Source organism: Periplaneta americana, chromosome 6 (assembly GCF_040183065.1).
Source record: "Periplaneta americana isolate PAMFEO1 chromosome 6, P.americana_PAMFEO1_priV1, whole genome shotgun sequence".
NCBI classification, from domain to species: Eukaryota; Metazoa; Arthropoda; class Insecta; order Blattodea; family Blattidae; genus Periplaneta; species Periplaneta americana.
Window position 1 is genome coordinate 101,505,914 of NC_091122.1, and position 22,854 is coordinate 101,528,767.

General features: G+C 35.5%; 1 protein-coding gene across 2 annotated transcripts in view; it reads right to left on the minus strand.

The window, feature by feature from the left end:
• The window catches only part of sstn (stepping stone), a 76,909-nt gene continuing 54,055 nt past the window's right edge, over window positions 1–22,854 (minus strand). For both annotated transcript variants that reach the window (XM_069828584.1, XM_069828582.1), the window contains exon 7: window positions 1–22,854. This exon is cut by the window's right edge and continues 11,663 nt beyond it. The gene's annotated coding sequence lies outside the window, so the exon portion shown is untranslated.

A 22,854-nucleotide genomic window follows, 5' to 3' on the forward strand; every position in this document is an offset into this window, starting at 1 on the left:
TTCACTTTAAAATAAAATTTGGCATTTATTGAAAACTGTCTCTTGTACAAAAGCATCTTAATCCTAACTTTTATGTAGTTTAAACAGGTTGGGTGAGGGGTTGTAGAGTCCAGTTTCTGTGCACTTATGCATGGATACACGAGGTTTTGAGCAAGGACATCCCCATCACCCTGCATATGAAATTATCATTACCAACTCCCTTATGTCCATACACCATAGCTACTGTACTTAAGAAAACCACCTTACACACTCCAAATCACAATGTGTACCAATGTTCATAGTAAATAGTTCATTAACCCTTTGGAAGACAGGTTTATTTTCACACAACCATATATGACATTATAGAAAAACGACATATTTAATACTCAGTTAGGTGTTAGATGAATCACCGAGATTTTAGGTTATCCAAAATGACTACTGCTATGTCGCTCAAAACAAGAAATAAATCTGATGAATTTGTGGCACAGCAGAATAATACCGGGAAATATGAGAAAAGATATGCATTAGTATCTTTCAAGAGAATAATGTAAATGGAGAAAGAGAATTAGTGGCAACTGTGCTAAATGTAAAAGCCTGTGCATTAGCTAGAAAAATGTTTTGCTAGAGAATTAGTGGCAACTGCTAAGTGTAGAAGCCTGTGCACTAGCTAGAAAAATGTTTTGCTAAGTGATGTTTGTCACTTGTCATTAATGCTACAGACATTTCGTGCCAACATGAGCCTAGGGATATTTCCAGTTTTTTTTTAACTTATTTTGCTAACTCTGCAAGGAAAAGTGAGCCTAAAAGTCTAAAATGTACTACATAGAACAAATTTTCTAAAAATATCGATTCATTTTTATTTTACTACAATTAAAGTTTCATGTTCCATACAACTGACTGAGAAGCGATTTTATAGCTATGTATGGCAACCCTGTTGATCACATAATAATCAACTGATTCAGTTGCAACTGTTTAAGACAAAAAGTGTATGTACTGAACTGAAGCACTGCATTTTTCAAGGTAAGAAACTTGTATATTTTACCATATTGATTATATTAGGTTGCAATGTCGTCATCATCATCATCAGTATGTTACAGAAAACACATTCTTTTTACAAATACTTTACTAAAAGCAATGGTTAAGCACACGATTAATAGAATAATCATGTCAATTTCAATCAGTATTCAAACTTAAAAGACAAAAAACATGCAGTGGGTGTTACTACTTTCGTGTGTAGGCTAGCATTTAGGTTATAATGGAAAACTGTGAAGACTTTTTTTTGTTATTTACTTGTTCAATTTTATGAATGGAATGGAAACTGTCTCATTTAACGAAATCTAGCTTGCTTAGACAGATCTTTTAACTAGTCTAATGTTTCTGATAAACTTTTTCCCCCTTATTATCAGAGTCCACATCTGTGGAGTAATGGTCAGCGCGTCTGGCCGTGAAACCAGGTGGCCCGGGTTCAATTCCCGGTCAGGGCAAGTTACCTGGTTGAGGTTTTTTCCGGGGTTTTCCCTCAACCCAATATGAGCAAATACTGAGTAACTTTCGGTGCTGGACACCCGGACTCATTTCACCGGCATTATCACCTTCATCTCATTCAGATGCTAAATAACCTAAGATGTTGATAAAGCATCGTAAAATAACCTACTAAAAAAAACTTATTATCAGAAAATGGGGCCTACAATGTCTGCTAAGAAATGAATGAAGAAGTACTGGAAAAGAATGAAGGCTGAACTTACGAAACAGAAAGCATACCTGGACAAAGAAAAGACACGTGATAAAATGAGAAGGGATAAATTGAAAAACATTTTTCACAACAATAAAACAAAAAAAGATCAAGAGTTGTAAAAGGTTCGTGAGAGAGTTATACTTCACAGACAAAAAAGAAAAGCTCAAACAAACAATTTAAGGACAACATCTCCTCTGGGTCTTACACATCTTCACAATCATTTGGGAAAGTTTTATCCAAGGTTAAGAAATTTCTACCACAAAGCTAATCCAAAAAAAGCTGCCATTGGGAAGAAACTGGTCAAGGAGTTTGTTGAACCGAAGTTGTTCATAATAGATCAAAAGGCAAATAAAAAAAAAAACAAAAAGTCATTAAATATTATATCAGATGTAGACGAAGCCTCTGTCGCCCAGTCTTTTTGTTCTAATGAAATAAGACATCAAGTCCATTAAGGATCCAGCCACTGGAAAAAGGATACATATGCAAAAACAAGAGATGATGGTGATTGTAGGGGAGACCTGCCAAGAACGTAAAACCAGTAACCCTGATATTTATGTGGAGAGGAGGAAAAGTAGGTTATTTTACGACGCTGTATCAACATCTTAGGTTATTCAGCATCTGAATGAGATGAAGGTAGTAATGCCAGTGAAATGAATCTGGGGTCCAGCACCGAAAGTTACCCAGCATTTGCTCAGATTGGGTTGAGGGAAAACCCCAGAAAAAAACCTCAACCAGGTAACTTGCCCCAACCGGGATTCGAGCCCGGGCCACCTGGTTTTGTGGCCAGATGTGCTAACCGTTACTCCACACGTGTGGACTTCATGTGGAGAAATCCACATTCTATGCCTTAAGGTATGAACATATCTTGGCAGTACTTCAGATGTCCCTTGTGTTTGTGAACTTGGCAATTTAAATTATTTGACTCAAACGATTTCAACTTAAACTAAATCTTTTCCAAAAAATCATACAGAACTAATGCCAAAGTTATATTGTGCCAGGCCTATTTTTTGAAAAAATGATGGGAAGAAGTCAAGGCTCACCAGATTTGATTGCAGTATTAAATAACTTGATATCCCCAGACACAATACTTCAAAAGAAGTTAAATGGGCATCCTAAACTTTTCACCAGGAAAGGATCTTGTCAGAATGTGATTCCAAAGTTTAAGACACACTGCTATATTTGAAAGAAGTTCAACCGCAGTACTTTGACACCTGCAAGAAAAATGTAACCCATGAAGAAGCTGTGCTACAGACAGACTTCGCAGAAAACTATGGAATGATTTCACAAGATGAAAGTCAATTGGCTTACTGGAGTCATAGTCAGATCACACTTTTTTACATGTAGTGTGTGGCTTGCTGATGAAGTCTTTTAGGCTTGCATTGTGGTTAATAACAATATAAGTACTCTGGGCTTTTCTTGATGTCACTGTTGAAGAAATTAAGCAGACTGCACCCACCCTCAGTAAGTCATCTTCTCATATTTAGTGACAACGCCGCTAGGCAATTCAAAAACAGATATGTTCTCTCTAATATTTGTTTAATGGAGCATGACTACAATGGAATGGGTGCTGAATGGAATTGCAAGTTCATACGGAAAAGGTGTCGTCGATAAGATTGATGGCAATGTGAAAAAGTATATTTGGGTTGGTGTTCAACATTTATTTAACCAGAGACTTCCACCATTTTGTTGTAAAAAAACATGTAAAATATAAAGAGTTTCTCCATGAGCTGGGAAAGACTGGTGCTCTGAAATGAATCTGGAAAAAAAGTCGAAGCCATTCCTAACATATGAGCATTTTAGAAGCTACGATCAAAAAAGCATTCTTGCCTCTGTAACTTCTGTAAGTGAAACATATATGATTAATATTATGAGAGATGCGGTCGAAGTTAGTTCTACTTCCGAATCTTTAAATACTGAAGAGAATGATGCATCACAAAACATCTCGAGCTAAAGAGAGGTTCAGCATTCAGAGGGAGCTCAGAGAAAGTGCGAAAAGTCAAAATCAGAAAGACCTTGAATTATACAGCTATATATACAGATTCAGAAGATCAAACTCATTCTAGGAAAGAGAAGCCCTTTACACAAAGAAGATGTTGGTGTTGGGGTATTTGTCATGGTGGGAAAAAAGGATGAAAAAAAAGGACTACCCTTATGTTGGTATCTGTTAGGGACTTACAGATGAAAATAGTGATATTCAGATCCTATTCTTAAAGTCATGTGGAAAAAATATTCAAACCAAACGAAAATGGTGAAAATTTAGTCAAATTTGATCAGCTGATTGGGAAACTGCTAACTACACTTAGGAAGCTTAGAGGACAATGTAGAGTTGCATATGAGTTCAGTTCCAGTCTCCTTATTCTTGAAGGCTTAATAGAAAAGCACTTCATCATGATTAACCAATAAATAGGCTTAATTACGTTCTAACTAAATTGCATCAAAATATACATACTTCTAATACATTTTTGTTTTGTTATTTTTCTTATTATTATTATGGTTTAACTTCTTTAAATATACTAAATATAATCATTTCAACCATTATGATTGCATTCTATTATACTTAATTTTTCTGTTTGTCCAGGATATTCAATAAAAATTAGATTTTGTGAAGTTCAGTTAAATGCATAACACACGTTACAAAACTTTTTTTTCAATAAAATACACTAAATTTTTAAGACATTATGTCTAGCTCATTTACATTGATATACTTTTAGGAAAATGAACATTTTCTAAGTTATAAATTCACACAGTTTGAATTCTCCATACACTGCCTTAACACATCATAACTGCTTTAAAGTAAAATAAATAACAATTTAATTTGAAGTCAAATACAAATAAGTAGTGCTGTTTTAAGTCAATGTAATAAATATTTAAGGCCGTATTCATAGACATTCTCAGCGCGGGCTTCCGGTGGATGATCAGCGAACTAGCATTTTTTGTATTCATAAACCAGAGTTAGCGATATGATATGATATGATATGAATCCTGTACAAGTAACAAGTCTATAGCCGGAGCTAGTTTAGCACGTTCATAGCACGGGCTAGTGAAATGTCTATGAATAGCACCCTTATATAATAAGTGCAATAATGTAGCATCTTTACATCTTCTGACTGTAACACCCTGGCTAGCATCTTAGCCAATTGTGAACTTGGAAAGAAGCAGCAGGAGCAAAGAATTACAGTTCTTCACTTGCTAATAATCAGCATATATACCTCCTTATTTGGAAAGGAGAACAATTAAGCCTCTAGAAATATATTCTGCATCGTAATTTTGTTACTTAAGTAAATTTATTTAGGATAATATAATTTGGTCAAGATATTGCCAGCTATTGCAAATAGCACTGTCAATACCAAAACATATTTTTAATGTTATGTGCAAGGATTATGTGTCAAATTTTAACAAAATCAACATTTAATCAATATTTAAAGCTGTAATTTCATCATTCAAAATACAGTGAATGTTTAACATTTAGACCATTAATGCATAAAGTGAATAGCAATTTCGGAATTTCAAATGTAGTGAACTCTCATTTTCCATAAGTACGTTGGTTGTAGATCATTCAATGAAATAACGACTTAGAATAACTTCAAAGTTAAAGAAATACTTAATGTTATAAAAAAAACACGCACGCGCACGCACACACACATTACACACACACAATATGGTATTACCTGAGAGTCATTCCGACTTCTCAATTTCTCGTAAAAATAAAAAGGAAGGAAATAACAGTATTGCTAGTAATGACTTTTTTTCATCTCATTTTTCTATCATCAAGAGTAGTTTTGTTCCTCCAAATGTGTAAATGGCACTCTTCAGAAGAGTTGCAACCAATTCAACAGCAGTTCAAAGGCAAATAAATCATGTATATTTCACTAAAATACGAGGAAGAGTCAAAAAGTAATCTTAATAATTATTTTATTAATTGAAAATGTACAATAAGATTACAGACACTTAATCATTTTTCAACACAATATAACAGGAATACTTGCATTGAATGTAGTGGGGACTATATTGAAAAGTGATGAAGTGTTTGTAGTCTTATTGTACATATTCAATTAATAAAACAATTATTAAGGTTACTTTTTGACTCCCCTTCGTATTATTGCATCTTTCTTAACAGGAAAAGTGAAACTGTTTTATTATGACGAGTATATCTGTAGTCTGAGAATGTTGCAATTAATTTTGCATTTCATGTTAACCCTAATCAATGCAGCAACAATTTTTTTCTTGTACTTTATTTAATTTTAATAGATGGGAATACGAAATAATTTGTAAGTAATTATTTTCTTGTATGCCTGATGGGTTCAAGCCAGAGTAACTGTATTTAAAGATAACTGAAGGAGGATCCTCAGAGCAGCAGAGAAATGCAAAAAGAAATTTCTTAAGACAGGAGCTGCAAGCAGAAAATTAGAAGAAAATCAGTAACCATAATATTAGATACACGTTTAAACAGAAGAGTAATAAGCAAATACCTACAAACTGTGAGACTTCTGAGAAAACTTATTTCACTGCCCACACACAATGGAAGAAACTTTGAACAAGGTTACAAGAGCATTCACACACAGCCCTTATAAAAAATAGCTATAATCAAAGTACTCATTCCTAATTAAATAAAATCCAACAGCAAAGAAATTCTTTTCCATTGAACGTTGAAACAATTTAATATAGACTCTTAATTAAAGAAGACTGCTGACTCTCACCCCTCCTCCCTCACGGATGATATTACCTAACAACTTCGTGGGGAAAATATATGCATCTCTCTCTTAATGATTCTGTGAGTGATAAGAAAATACATAAAAAAATGGAAATTACTATTTAAAAAGCATGGACACTTTCTGTAGAAGAATAGAAAGTAATTCATATAAAGAAATCAAAGTTCTTTTCTATGTTCAATGTCGAACATGTCTGACAATACAAAGCATATTGCTAACAGGGCATGACGTTCATGTAACTGATGTTACTGGCGGTAACACAAAACAAAATACAATAAATGTTGGACTCCTCAAGGATCTGTCACTAGCCATACATGCTGCTCTTAATGTAATACCTCGGATAAATACATCCCTTTTCGCAGATGATCTGGTGATTTGGGTATCTCATCCAAAAAAATACTATGCTAAATTATGTGATGCTATGATCAAAGCATTAAGTGCCCTAGAAGTATGGGCAGACAAAAACCAATTAGCAGTTAACACTGATTAAACATTCTACCAGGTTTTCTCTCTTGCACATAAATTCCCTAATATTGACTTAAAGTATAAAGGTCAAGATATAAAAGAAACTGTAGAACAGAGAAATCTTGGAATGTATCTAAATCTGAAATTTACCTGGAAGACACAGCGGAAAGGGTTAGAACTAGATTAAGTATTTTAAAGCGATTGGCAGGCAAAAAAATGGGGATGTTCCATGAAAGTTCTGAACCTTACATATGAAATCTACATCAAACCAGTCTTGTTATATGGATTTGAGGCACTGATATCTGCTGACATAAAGGAGCTGGATCTAGCCCAAAACCAGGCTATGAGATTAATTACAGGAGCCATGAAAACTACACCTATCCTAGCCCTAGTAGTTGCTACTAATAATACTCCACTGTATGCTGAATTAAAGGAAAGGACCGAACTTCCGACTCTGCCACCTGTACACACAATTTGCCACCCATGGATTCCATGGGAAGATATGCCAGAACGGATCAAACCATGACTCCAAGGAGGACTGCATTTGTAAACTGTGCCACAACCTTGCCCCAAGTATCATTTAGTGAAGTGTGAAAATAGAACTCAACCACTAAACACATTAACAAAAAACTGGTGAAAGTAATAACTGTACTAAATGTAACTTATATGTAAACATTGTGTTTAATACAACTCTTATTTATAATGAAATAAAGAAAAGGGCTCTCATACAATATGAAAAGTTAATTAGGTTGCCCTCAGATGACTTTTGGATCAACTACCAGCAAAGAGAGAAAAACCTGAAAACTCAGAAAGGATTTATTCAATACCTTAATCAAATTAGGAACAATTATATTCAAGAAACAAAATTAGAAAAAAAATTAACTATGGAAAACCCACTGGAAGAAATAGAAGTAGAGCATAAATTACATCTACTGGAGAAAGTTAAAAAGAAGAGACTAATACAGAAGTTTTGAAATGTCTGGGATTGGAAACAATAAATATAATGTATTCTGAGGATGAATACCTACACATCTACACTGATGGTTCACTGATGGAAGAAGGAGGTTGTGTAGGCACTGGAGTGTGCAGCACACTCTTCTATGTTTCTGCAGGAAGATTGAAAACTAATTTTGATGGAGAACTAGAAGCAATACGCATGTCCTGTTCCATCTTTGTGTTAGATTAAATTCATTCCACAAAGTGGCTAAATTTTGTGACTCCACTTCTGCTATCCAAACCATATCAAGTCCAAGATATATACCGACATCCAAAGTTTCGGAAATCAAAACATTGATCAAAAGATTACAAGAAACAGGCAAAGAAATCACACTCCAATGGATCCCTTCTCATGTTGGTATCAAAAGAGCATTATATTATTATTATTATTAATAATAATAATAATAATAATAATAATAATAATAATAATAATAATTTTAATAGGCCTATAATACAAAAGAATAGTATTTTCGCTTGCTGCTATTCAACAGTGTGCAACACTGCCACATCAGTGCCTAACATTGTTACCAGCAAAGGACAGTGTAACAAGCAACTTGATAGAGGAAGTTGACTCCTTGCAGACAGTGCCACTGAAAGCGAACGAGAGTTAAAGTAATGCCTACTAAGGGGCCCTGTTACCGCTTGGCTTGACAGTAAAAGCACGTGCTCAGCATAGACCGGGGAACCTAAATGTAACTCCTACTTAGTGGCTCTCTTAACATGCTGATGTATTGTGAGCTCGCCGATTGAGAAAAATTATAGTTTTCTTGTGGTGACTTAGTGACAAAATATAGCTTCTTCGTGTTTTCTTGTGGTGACAAAGTGATATTAATAATAGCATCGAATTCCATTGAACCAGTACCAGTGCTGGGATCTTCCAGTAACTGTGAGTGCAATTGTGTGATCAAGAATTTTAAAACAATCTTTCGGTTCGCGTTCTTTCGTGGAAAAGACTGCAACTGTTAATAAAAGTAGGCCCATACCTGTTATGAACAATTTAAAATCAAAAGAGTCTGGTGGATATGATCGACGTTTTAATGACTCATAGTATGCAGACTACCCTTGGTTATATGGATGTACAAGATTGTCTAAACTTTTCTGTTCGATGTGTCTTCTGTTTTCGTCTGAAAGAAATGCATGGACAAAAAATGGCATTGAGAATATGGACAGTTTTCGAACTGTTCGCGGACGTCATGAAATTTCGAAGCAGACATTGCAGCAACATGTTCCTTGGCTACATTTGGCAACACTGGAACTGATTTTGCATTAAGCAAAACATTTCAACATTTCAGTTGAAAAACATAATGATATTGTTAAAATAGATACATTATGAGATGCCTAATAAGCACTACATGCTTTTTAGCACAGCAAGAATTACCATTCAGAGGAAACGATGAATCCAGTGATTCTAGTAACAAGGAAATTACAAAGAACTATTGCATTTGCTTGCAGAAAGTGACGACAAATTATACAATCATCTACAGACTGCTACTGTTTTTTCTGGAACATCAAATGACATCAAAATGACTTAATTGACTGCTTATCTCGTTGTACAGAGTGGTGCGTATTGTATCTACCAATTTCGGCTAGCATTTCTGTTTGACTCTAGACGCAGGAATCATACATGCAAAGACAGCTACAAGACCCGCAATCAGTCTGCCATGAAGCATTGGCCAGTGCAAACACGAATTGTGGCAGTGGAGACGTTTCTCCAAAGAGGTTCGATTATTGAAGCGAAATGAGCACTGTGATGGAACAACGAAGATTGCCATGATCCTGTGCCTGAACAACACAAAATTATGAGGTGGTTCAGGCAGTGGAGAGTCACTGGAAAATGTCAAGTCACCAGGTCAGTGGAGAAGTGTATGGACGCCTGAAAATTTAGAGTGTGTCCACACAGCACTGGAACAGAGTACCCATTACTCAGCACAACGTCATGCAAGAACTTTACAAATGTTGCGGCGATCTCTAGGAAGAGTGTTGGCTGATTTAAAGTATCATCTCTATAAGATTCAGATAGCATAGGAGTTGAGGGAAATGAACAAGAACAACAGACACATCTCCTGTGCAAACATTCTGGCAATGGTGGCCCAGGAACCATGTTCCTCCACCAACTGCTGATGTCGGATGAAGCAAGCTTTTTCCTTGGTGGGTTTGTAAACTTCCAATATTGGTCAAGTGAAAATTCTGGTATTCTGCACGAAAAGGCACAGAAGGGGCAGAAGTTGTGATGTGGTGTGCAGTGGGCATGTGTGGGATTATTGGTCCCTATTTTTGGGGGGGATTGTACCAGTGCACTGATTGTAAATGCCAACCACTATGTTGAAGTGATGGAAAATTTCGTCATTCCAGAATTGAACGCACGGCAATTGAACACAATCTGGTTCCAACAAGATGGCACTACACCACATACTGTATGCACAAGTATGGCTTTCCTCTGTGGTTTGTTTCCCAACCATCTAATCTCCTGCTTTGGCAATTTAGCTTGGCCATCACGCTCCCCCAATTTAACTGCTTCAGACTACTTCCTGTGAGGGTACTTGAAGGAAAAGGTCTTTGCCCATCATTTCCACACCATTGAGGAGTTGAAGGCTGCAATCTGCCAAGAAATCCGCGCCATTCCACTGGACATGCTGTGATGTGTCACAGAAGCTTTTCCGCACCATCTCCAGAAGTGCATAGGTGTGAATGGGAGACATTTGAAAGGCGGTATTTTTAAGACCTAAGTGTTCCATCCATTAATGCAAATGTATAATCTCTCATTTCAGATCCAAATAGATTATTTTGCCAACTGAAATTGGTAGATACATTATGCGCCACATTGTACGATACAGGAAATTAAAAAAAGAAATTCAGAACTGTAGTTTTGTTGCCATTATCATGGATGAGTACTGACATTTCGAATAAATCCCAGTTGTCTACCATTTTTCGGTACATCAACGCAAATGGAAATATCGAGGAAAGATATGTAGGTTTTTCGGATGTAAGTAATGACTAGACATCGGATTTTTAGGCACTAAAAATTGCAGTTTTAGGCGCCTAAAATAAGCTCAAAATTTGTAAAATTAGGCTCTATTTTAATGAAAATAGGCATTTTAGGCACATCAAGGTATCACACTTATTTCTTTCACTGAAATTTTTAGTTATATACTAAAATACGCACAAAAAAGTATGTATAAACATTAAAAAAGAATACTATATTATATTTATAAACAGAGCTGCACAAATTTAATATACTGAAACTAATGAAATAATGATTATTGATATCAAGATTACTCATTTTAAGTTATTGAAATTCAGTTCCATGCTCAGACTTTATTATAATTATCTGCACAGTACACCACCAGAATTTTTTCTAAATTCTCCACAGTTAACCTTTGCCTTTCGTCACTGAGAATCATTTTGAAAGCAGAAAAACTTCTTTCAACCGAAACTGATGTGAGAGGCGCAAATTTTAAATTAGGTACAATAGAAACATCAATACTTACTGGAACATTTACACTGTCCCCCGATATCACTCTTGATACTTTTTCCAACAATGAAAATCCTACATTCTTATTTAATACGTTGTCCCACTTATTTTTAACTTTTTTCCCAGTTTCGCCCAAAGCAGAATGTATGTTCACTTGAGCTTCCTTTACTATTGCTATTTGGCTACAAAGAGATTGTTTTTCACGTTCTAATTGTTCAATGCTTGCAGGTATGAAAGAAAAGTTTGATGTTATGTAGGCAATATCGTTTTTCACTCGTGAGTCATTCAGACAATCTTTCACTGCTTTCACACACGCTGCACTATCAGTTTCAGGTAATTTATCAATAACTGTGACCACTTCTTTAAAATACTTAGAATAATACACCACTGACTGAATCCAGGTTCCCCATCGTATAACAACCGGCTGAGGTGGGAGTGGGATATCTGGAAAGTTCTCTCTGAATATTGAAATCCTGGATGGGGCTTTACAGAAACATTTTTTTGTGTTAGAAATAAACGAATTGACAAGAGGAAATTCATTCCGGATTGTTTCAGAAACCCTGTGAAGGCCATGTGCTAGACAGGTTACATGCGTGAGGTTAGGATAAAATGTTTTAAGAAGTGGAGCTGCAGCAACCATGTATGAGGCAGCATCAGTACAAAACAACAGAACTTTAGAATCGTCTATATTACCTGAGTATAAAGACTGTAGGCCTTTATTTACAAAATAAGCAATGGCTTGGCTATTCACTTTCGAAAGTTCCTTAACACACACGAGGTGTGGAATCGAAGGTCCGTCAGGACTAAGTTTTCCTACTACCATATTTGCTATATACCTATTCATAGGATCTGAGGTTTCATCCACAGAGACCCATATGTAAGAATCACCTATATCCTCCTGAATGGAAGCGAAAGTTTCATTGTATATTCTGTCTAAGTAATTTTTTCTTAGGGTCGACTCAGATGGGATATTTTGTTTGCAGTATTTTTGTAAAAACTGTCTTAAAACCGGATTTTCAATTGCATTCCAGGGAATGTTAGCAGCAACAAACGCTCTGGTTAAATCAGCATAGAAATTGCTGCTGAGATTGGATGAAGTAGGCTGTGTTAGTAAAGTTTGTTGCAGTTGATTTTTCTGCTGAGCTTTAGCCTTATGAGCCACTCCTTGCACATGCTGCTTTAGGTGGCACTTCTTTTCTTGCGAAATCTAAAAATGTAAAGTAAACTGAATTAAAATAAAATCCTAATTGTTGAATTGCCATATTTCTATCACAAAGTTAGTGGGTTGGAACAATCAAAATTTTAATGACCTGCAAATACTTTAACTATCGGAATTTAAAAGGTTAAAGTGTAGTGATCTTAAAAAGAATTATACCTCAGGATAGCTCAGTCAATGTATAAATATTATAGGCCTACTCATTAAAATTAATAGAATTCATATATTTCAAATATTGTTACATACCTGTTTGCTACAAATCTTGCAGAATATTATTTTTCCATCATAAGTGAATTCTGAATATTCTGTTAGCCATTGCCGGATCAATGTAGATTTTGCACTTATATTTTTCGGCATTATCGCGTTAAACTTCACAGGAAAACGTCCTACCGCTCAAAACTTCTCAACACAAATAAGGTGAGGGAAAGAGCAACTGTTAACGAGCATTCAAATGAACCGTTGTTATTGAGATTCAATTGGACAAAAATACAAAGTTCCACTTATTGTTGCATTTCCTGGTAGTGTTAACACTAGGAGGGTCATTCTTTTAAATATTTTGTAACGGTTTACCCTACTAATTCGCAGTTTTACGACTTTTCATAAATATTTCAAAAACACTCTTTCTCCAAAAATTGTGCTTTTATGACACTCTGAAGGGCAGTACAGCTAATCGGTTTCAGACCGAAAACAGTCATTTTTATAGTATAGTATATCTCTGAATCGGTAGCAGCACATGTTGTGATTGTTGCCTGCTTCAAAACTAAGGTTGGTTCTTTGTCGGCATTTATGCCTCCAAACATGTTAAATTCGGTGAAATCTATTGCGAGTGTCGTGAGATTCAAAACATTTTGTTTCCTTTATCAATGGTTTCATGGCCGGTGTGAAGCAAACTTTCCACTTTTTAAATGTCTTAAATTTCGCAGTGAATGCATGTATAAATTATAAAAAGTAAGAGTAAAATGCGAAACTTTACAGTGAGTTAGGCATTTTTAGGCGAATATTAACAAATTAGGCTCTAATAACCGTTTTAGGGCATTTTAGGGCACTATAAAACTCTTTGAATAACTTTCAATTTCCATGAAACACAAATATTAATAATTATTTTTACTTTTCTCCTAAAGAAACAAAATAGGCATTTGCCCTAGAATCCGATGTCTGGTAATGACTGCACTCAGTTTGACTGGCCCAAACTTTATTCAACTATGTAGAAGAATTTAAGTGCAGTGAAAAGTTGATCACACAAACTTATGACGGGGCCCCAGTCATGTCCAGTGAACATGGAGGCCTACAGGCTCTTGTGAATAAATATGGGCAAATAATATTTGTTCGTTGTTTTGCACACAGACTAAATTTAGTTTTAAAAAAGTCACTGGACTGTATTAAAGAGTGCAAGAAATTTTTTCAGGCAGCATTAGGTTTTTCTTCATTTTTCACGAAATCATGAAAAAGAACAAAGGCTCTTGATCGACAAGTCAGAAGATGTATCCCTACAGCGTCTAATACAAGATGGAATTATAAATCAAGGATGATTGATCTTATCTTCAATTTTAAAGATGAATTATCGGGGCTTTTTAAGTCCATGATGAAAGACTGTGATGAATGGGATAGTGAAACACGAGCATGTGCAGCAGATTACTACTGGAGTCTTCAGAGCTTTAATTTTGAATTTTTGCTAGAGGTTTTTTCTGCAGTTCCTCCAAAAGCTGAAATTTTGTTTGGCATTTTGCAGAAGAAAATATATGATGTGGGCTGCTGCAAACAGAAAACAGGCGATTTTGTAGGTGATCTCATAAATGTTCGTGACAGTTTTGACACTATTTGGTCTAAGATGGAAAGATCATGTGAAAATTTGGAGATGCGCACTTAAAGAAAGCGAGACATGATCAGACTGATGAAAAGAATAAAACTTCCTCTCGGTGGCTATTCTATGAAATCATTGACACATTAAAACGTCAAATGATAGCCAAATTTTCAGACATTGACAAACTGGAATTCCTAGTATTGCTTAATTCTGAGAGGTATGTGAATTTCGCAGCAGTTCATCCAGAAAAACCCTTTCAGATCTTGATGCAAAACTATGGGTCATTTTTTAATATGATGTGACTGAAAAATGACCTGTCATACATATATTCTTCTCCCAAGTGTGTGAACAAGTCTGTGTATGAGTTGGGTTTGAACCTGCATGCCATTGAACTCACAGAAGCTCTACTGGAAGTTACCAAACTCTGTAATTTGATTTTAACAATTCGTGGAACAAGTACTTCAGCAGAAAGGTAATTTTCAGCATATACAGTGCCAGAAAAATTAATAGCAACTTGGTTATTTTTTCCTCCAGATTAAGTTATATCATGTTTTAATGTGGCAGATGTTAAGAAAGTAATGCAATCTATATATTTTCTGAAAGTTTGTTTTATTTCCTTTCTAATGGTGTGTAACACCTTCATTTATGGCTGTTTACATGGCAGTCTGTGTAGTATTTGTTAATTAAAAGCTCAAGATCAAAATTTTGCATTTTGCACGTTAGTGTGTATTGTGTTGCCAAATGGCAGTAAATTACTTCTGCTAGTTTTATTCATTGTCCACAGGTGTCTCTGTAGTGCATACAGTTGCTGGTTCCTACTTCCTGTTCCTTCTTCTCTGTTAATAATCCCTCTGAATGTTCATAGGAATTTTTCGTGATTACTTGTTGTGTTTTTGTAATTGAAAGAGTTTGATTGACAAATTCTAATTAAAAAATGGGTAGAAAATGTGACATAACACTGAGAAAGGCTACACAGATTGTAATATTAAGTGAATGTGGAAAAACTAATAGTGAGATAGCTCAAATTGTGGGAGTGCATAAAAGTACAATTGGGACACAGTTGGCTAAGTTTCAACACAGGGGCACTGTTATGCGTCGTAGAATGAAAAAATGTGGTAGAACACTGAAAACTTCACCCAGATCTGACAATGCTTTGCATCGTTTATGTTTGAAAGACAGATTTGCTACCTTGGAAGAGCTTCTGGAAAAATGGAGGGAAACTTCTGAAGTTAATGTTTGTTCTAGAACTGTAAGGAACAGATTGCAAAAATTTTATTTGGTGTCCAAGGAGACAATGAAGAAACCAATGCTCACCAAACAACAATGTATGAAGTGTTTACAGTGGGCTAAAGAACATCAGCACTGGCCAGCTGAACAGTGGCATAAAGTTCTCGTCAGTGACGAATCTAAAATCAACATTGGTGGAAGTGATAGGGTTGTGGAGTGTTTCGGAAGGCAAGTGAATCACTGAATCCAGCCTGTACTCTAAAAACTTCGAAGTTTCCTACTAGTGTTATGCTTTGGGGGTGTTTCTCATACAATGGTGTTCGGCATATCGATGTTCTAGAATCTACCATCAATGGAGAGAAGTACAATAAAATTTTGGAGAAGATGTTACCATCAGGAAGGGATTTGTTTGCAGGACAACCATTCATTTTTCAGGACGATTCAGGATCCTGCCATCGTGTAAAAGTGGTCAAAGAGTTCCTACATGAGCAAGAATATGTCACAGCACTGTCTTGGTCTGGCAATTTACCAGATTTAAATCCTATTGAAAATTTTTGGATGATTTTCAAGAATAAAATAAGAGAAAGGAAGCCCCGAACAAAAAATACAATTGGTTGAGGCCATTGTGAACATCTGGTATCATGCAATCCCCATTGAAACACTCCAACGCCTAATAGATTTCATGCCAAGGAGGTGTCAAGAAGTTGTGAGAACAAAAGACTATCCCACCAAGTACTAGTGCCGAGATGAGAAATTAATCCGTGAAGTGCAAAATTTTGATCTTATGCTTTCATTTAACAAATGTTGCACAGACTGCCATGTAAAAAGCCATAAATTAAGTTGTTACATACCATTAGAAAGGAAATAAAACAAGCTTTCAAAAAATATATAGATTGTATTACTTTCTAAAGGCTTGTCACCAGCGGAATAATCAAGGATAGAATAGACTATCTGGATCATCCCGGATGTCAATAGAAAAATCTCTTCTCTTGAACATGAAAAAGGACTGACGTTCAATGACTGTCATAGATCTCTTTCTACAGAAGAATTGCAGAATCGAACTTCAATACAAGTAGTCTACAATATCACAGTACCAGTAAGTCTAAATAAAGTTCTAATGTTGTGGTTAGGCTAAGTTGTATTGATTAATGACTGGTAACACCCATGTAATACTCACGCCATGTCACTGGATGCCAGCATGATTTTCTATTATGTGTAGCAAGCAAGACACTTTTACATTCGAGTAACCATCCTAAAAATGGAAAAGAATTAATTTCACCACTCACATATTATGATCTTGGAAATATTACTTCTATGAACAGTGCACAGTGGTGAAGGTGGAACAGCCTTCTCATTCTAAATTCGGTAATGGTGGTCATACTTTATTTACAGTAGATCAATAAAAGGCTCTGACAACTCATATAACCAGACTTTATGACGTTGCGTATGGCATGAAAAGGGAGACGTAATGAAAGCTGCTTTTGATTTTGCAGAAGAAAACAAATTAAAGAACAATTTTTTCAAACAGAAAAAGCCAGTTGGCAAGGATTGGTTTGTTGGGTTTATAAAACAGCATCTGTTAAGTTTGAGAAAACCACAAGGTTTGTTTGTGGCAAGAGCTGAGAGCCTCAATAAGGAATATGTGAGCAATTATTTTGCAAAGCTCAAGACTGTGATGGAGGAAACTGGTGTCTTAAATAAGTCACATCATATCTACAATATTGATGAAACAGGCTGCGTTCTGAACCACCACCAAACATAAAAGTAGCAGCACAAGAGTTCCAAATTGGTAGTAAAGCAAACTTCTATTGAAAAAGGGTAGTTTGTAACAAATGTCGCTTGCTGCAGTGCCAGTGGGCACTACATTCAACCTATGGTTACATTTAAAGAGAAAAAAATTCCAAGGAGAATGGATAATGGTTTCCCAGCAGATTCTAAGTCTGCATGTCTGATTCGGAATGGATCAGTGAAGAACGTTTCCTGAAATGGTTGAAGCACGTTCAAGTTAATTCCGTAAGAGTCTACCCATTCTGCTGTTCTGTAAAAGAAACAATATTACTTTGCTGTCCTCGCCCAGCCATACAGCATAGTGACTCAGTGGCAGATGGTGGGCTTGAAAGTTGAGGAGGCCAAGACTTGACTGATGAGAGGTTGCATTTTATGTATTAAAAAAATATAGGGTCTGTCACGTATCTCATTGCTATTACATACTTGCACAGCAAATTCATGATTATTGCTGTTATTTCCGGTGTGACTCCTCCTCTTTGCTTACGTCTTAGGAAGTGAAGGCTCTATAAGGTCTAGGTAGGCATTATCATTTACCATTTTTGTTGTTTCGTTGCCGAGCTACAAGACAAGGAATCTGATTGCCTCACCTTTAAACATTATCATGTCATAGCTCCTATGATAATAAATCAAGTGCACTGTAATTTTTAGGCCACATAGATAAATGTCTAACCAAAGCATAGAAAAAAATTCTAAATCAAAATCTTTTTTGGAAAGTGAGAAAAAATTGTTAACTTTGAAGTGTGCCATCCAAAATAGACATTGATATGATAAGTGATAAACTTTTTTATTTTTCACTTTGGATTGGGGGGGGGGGGGGTCAAAGCAAAGAAATGTTTAGGAAGAATGGAAATTACTTTTAAAAGTGGCTGTTGCTCAAAATCTTTACTGGTTTGCCAGTTACAGCGAGATAAAAAAAAATGCGTTTTTTTTTTTTTTTTTCCTGGCAAACTTTCATATGTAGATGAACTTGCCGTAACTCGCAAACCAGTAAAGATTTCGAATAACGGCCACTTTTAAAAATAATGTCCATTCTTTTTAAACATTTCTCTCGCTTTGAACCCCTATCTAACGTGAAAAATAAAAAAGTTTGTCGCTTACCATGTCAATGTCTATTCTGGATGGCTCACTTCGAAGTTAATCATTTTTTTTCTCACTTTCCAAAAAAGATTTTGATTTAGAATTTTTTTCTATGCTTTCCTTAGACATTTATCCACGAATCCTAAAAGTTATAGTGCAATTGATTGATCTCATAGGAGCTATGACATGGTGATGTTTAATGGTGCGGCAAATAGCATTCTTTTGTGCTTTTCGCGAATGCCAATGAAATAACTAAAATGGCAGATGATTATATCCAGTATCTGTAGAGCCTTAGGAAGTGCATAACGTCATAACAGCAAATGACAACACGCACATGTTTAAATGTAGCCGACTTGCAACGTGATTGGCTGCCAGAAATAAGAGCGACGGAACTATAGAAGAAACTAGAGACAAATCAGCATTTGTCTAAATTATCAATATTTAATATACTGCATAAATAAATATCTCGTAACAAAAAAGAAAAAAATACCAGGAAAAGGAAAAAAAATCTGCGAACATAAGACAAACTTTTACGTAGGGGCAGAAAATTAACAATACAGAGTACGACTTTCTAAACCCAAGAAGAGAGAGAGAGAGCTTGCCAATAAAGCTGAATATAGCTGAAAGCGGCCGAGACTAGTGGTACACTTGTCAGCGCTGACTAGGACTTTTCCAAATTCGCCTCCTCTTGCAGATTCTAGTCAAGTTCATACACTTCGCTAACCAGCTATCTTATTGATTGAACTGCTGTTGTCATGGTTACGACATGGTTACTGTGGAGGAGAGTCATACAGTTGTCTCTGTTATCCCGCTCTCGCATAAAGACTGCACGCTGTTCAATATCAATAGTACAGTTTACAGTGCTGTTTTTTTTCGGTACAGATTATTTGTAATAACTATAGCAAGCGGGCATCACCGACTGGATATGGTCGGCTTGACATAACTTACATCTTAGTCATATTGAATAGTAAAATTAATATGAAAGGAAAAATGTCCATTATTTGCTATAAATTGTTTATGATCTTATTTCAGCTGGAATTAATACTGTCATATTGTATTCTGATAGAATATTAGGGATGGCGTCCACACCTGTGGAGTAACGGTCAGCGCGTCTGGCCACAAAACCAGGTGGCCCGGTTTCGAATCCCGGTCGGGGCAAGTTACCTAGGTGAGGTTTTTTCCGGGGTTTTCCCCCAACCCAATACGAGCAAATGCTGGGTAACTTTCGGTACTGGACCCCAGACTCATTTCACCAGCATTATCACCTTCATTTCATTCAGATGCTAAATAACCTAGATGTTGATACAGCGTTGTAAAATAACCCAATAAAATTAAAAATTAGGGAAGGCAGGACATTCTTCAAACTTTTTAAAGTGTGTTACAATAAGGAATGCAAGTATGCAACATATTCATGACAGCACATCAGGGAGTGAGAAAGATAAAATTCAATTTTGAACATCTGTTGAAGAAGGTATGGTATAGAACAGTGATTGTTGATAATGCTGTTAATGGTTTCCAATCTACGGGAATATTTTCTCTCAATCTAAGTGTCCTAAAAGTGATCGATTTCCAACCATACTGATCTGTAGAAAATGGCAGAAATAAACCAGTTGCTTTGTCTTCAACATCAGGACAATCACCTGCACTGCATCAAACATGATCACAATTATGAAAACCACCTTGAAAATCAGGGCACTTTACCAGAAACACGCTGCATCTAAAATTATTTTATACTGTTTCCACCAGTAACATTTGTTTCTTATGCATAATATAGGTTGATAATTTCTCACGGAAAGACAGAGAGAGAAAACCTGCCACTAGAACAGTTCGTACACTTTTTGAAGGAAAAAAAAATATAATGTGATGAAGCATAATTCACATGTTATCAAAATGCTATGATGTTAGAAAAATTATTTTAAGGCAGGAAAGTACCATATTCTTTTAGTTTTAAAATAGTGCGGTGACCATGTAGCTTACAAACAAGCATAAACCTGTTAATGTCGAAATTCTACCTGAAATTTTACACATGCTTAGATCCTTAAGAAATAAAGATAACCTGTAAATGTTACCTGCAAATTTCAAATAATGAGCACCAGAAAAGAATGTGCTATGTCCACTTTAGCAAATTGTTCAGGAGAGGAATTTAAAGTTTGTCTTTACCACATCTTTTCCCTGTATGCCAAATCTGTCGTAGCACTTGGATTGTTCACATTAGCACACTATTTTATTCATAGCATTAAACTAGAATCCTACTCCACACAGCACACCATAACATTTCTGGGGGGGGGGGGGGGGAAGTGCGCAAAACATGTTCTTTTCCTGTTCTCTTCAAATGCAAGAGTCTGTAAACAAAAATTTCAATTACATGCAAAAGCTACTCAATGGGTTGAGCAGCCTTGCATCCCCAGCAGAGACAAGACTCCAGTAGTGCATGGCTGGATAACAAAATTCGAACAATAACAAAAAATCCCCTCACCACACTGTATAAGAAAATCTCGTATCCAATGTGGAAGGTAATAACAAAATTCAAACAATAACAAACAATCCCTTCACTGCGCTGTATAAGAAAATCTCATTCACAAATAATCCCCTCATCATGTTGTATAAGAAAATCTCATACACATTGTATAGTGTAATGATAACGAAATTCAAACAATATCAAGCAATCCCCTCACCATGTTGTATACGATAATCTCATACCCAATGTATAGCATAATGATAATGAAATTCAAACAATAACAGGCAATCCCCTCAACTTTCTGTACAAGAAAATCTCATACACAACAAAATTTTATTACCCTGTTATACTATACAAGGTCTCCCATATAAACTAAGACCTAACGCACGATGTTTGTACTCTGTGCTACGGCAATTGCCTTAGCCGAACTTATGTCGAGCGCAGCCGCCCTACTTTGAGCATGTATACAATCTTATATGAAATCTTACCTTATAAAAGATATATTAAAAGTATTTATTTCAGTCACTGACTTCACAATATATGTTTAAGGTGTTAAACCTTTACATTACATGTTTAAAAGATGTATAAACGTTTTCGTTGGTCAGGGGCAACATCATCAGATACAAAGTACATTTCGGTAATATCAATAATCTCTACATAATTTCTACAAATACAATACATATTTAGTGACATGCAAACTGAACCTTATTAAAATCAACATGGTTATGATACATTTTGACATTCTTATATGACAGCCCTTATTGTCAATTATTTAAAATACACGTGTAAGTTCCAAAGTATATATGTTTGCAAGTCTTCACACATGGAATAATGAAGTAACTTGATGTAAAAGAATAAGAAATGAAATAATAAGATATAAAACTAAGGTAGAAATGTTGTGAATTTGAAGAGTTGCAAATTACAGTATTTGAATACATTTATTGTGTTCATATTTCTGTTTCCCATTAATGCACACATTTTAACCATTCAAACGTATGTATCATGGTGTGTGTCTCATATTTTATCTTGATTGTTATTTCAAATTAATATGATTGTCTTATAAATGCTAATATTATAAATTGGGTTGTTTAATGTTGATAGTAATATACATTTAATTTGACGATGATGCTGTTCTTCCAATATGGTGGTGTGGGATCAGTATCCAATACTGTAATCGTAATAAACTGTATGATTAGGCTCAAGTCAGGTGTCAGAATTAATTAATGCCAACGTGCCTCTTTTAGATGTTGGTTGTGTGATGGCTATGTGAGGATTGTGTAATGTCAGCGTCTAGCTTGGTCTACGGGAGATGGGGACGGAGCGCGTAAGAATGCATTACGTCACAAGTTGTATAGTGTATTATGGTGATGTGGGATCAGTATCCAATATTGTAATCGTAATAAACTGTATGATAAGGCTCAAGTCAGGCGTCAGAATTAATTAATGCCAATGTGCCTCTTTTAGATGTTGGCTGACATTACACAGTCCTCACACAGCCATCACACAACCAACATCTAAAAGAGGCATGTCGGCATTAATTAATTCTGACACCTGACTTGAGCCTAATCATACAGTTTATTACGATTACAGTATTGGATACTGATCCCACATCACCATATTGGAAGAACAGCATCATCGTCAAATTAAATGTATATTACTATCAACATTAAACAACCCAATTTATAATATTAGCATTTATAAGACAATCATATTAATTTGAAATAACAATCAAGATAAAATATGAGACACACACCATGATACATACGTTTGAATGGTTAAAATGTGTGCATTAATGGGAAACAGAAATACGAACACAATAAATGTATTCAAATACTGTAATTTGCAACTCTTCACATTCACAACATTTCTACCTTAGTTTTATATCTTATTATTTCATTTCTTATTCTTTTACATCAAGTTACTTCATTATT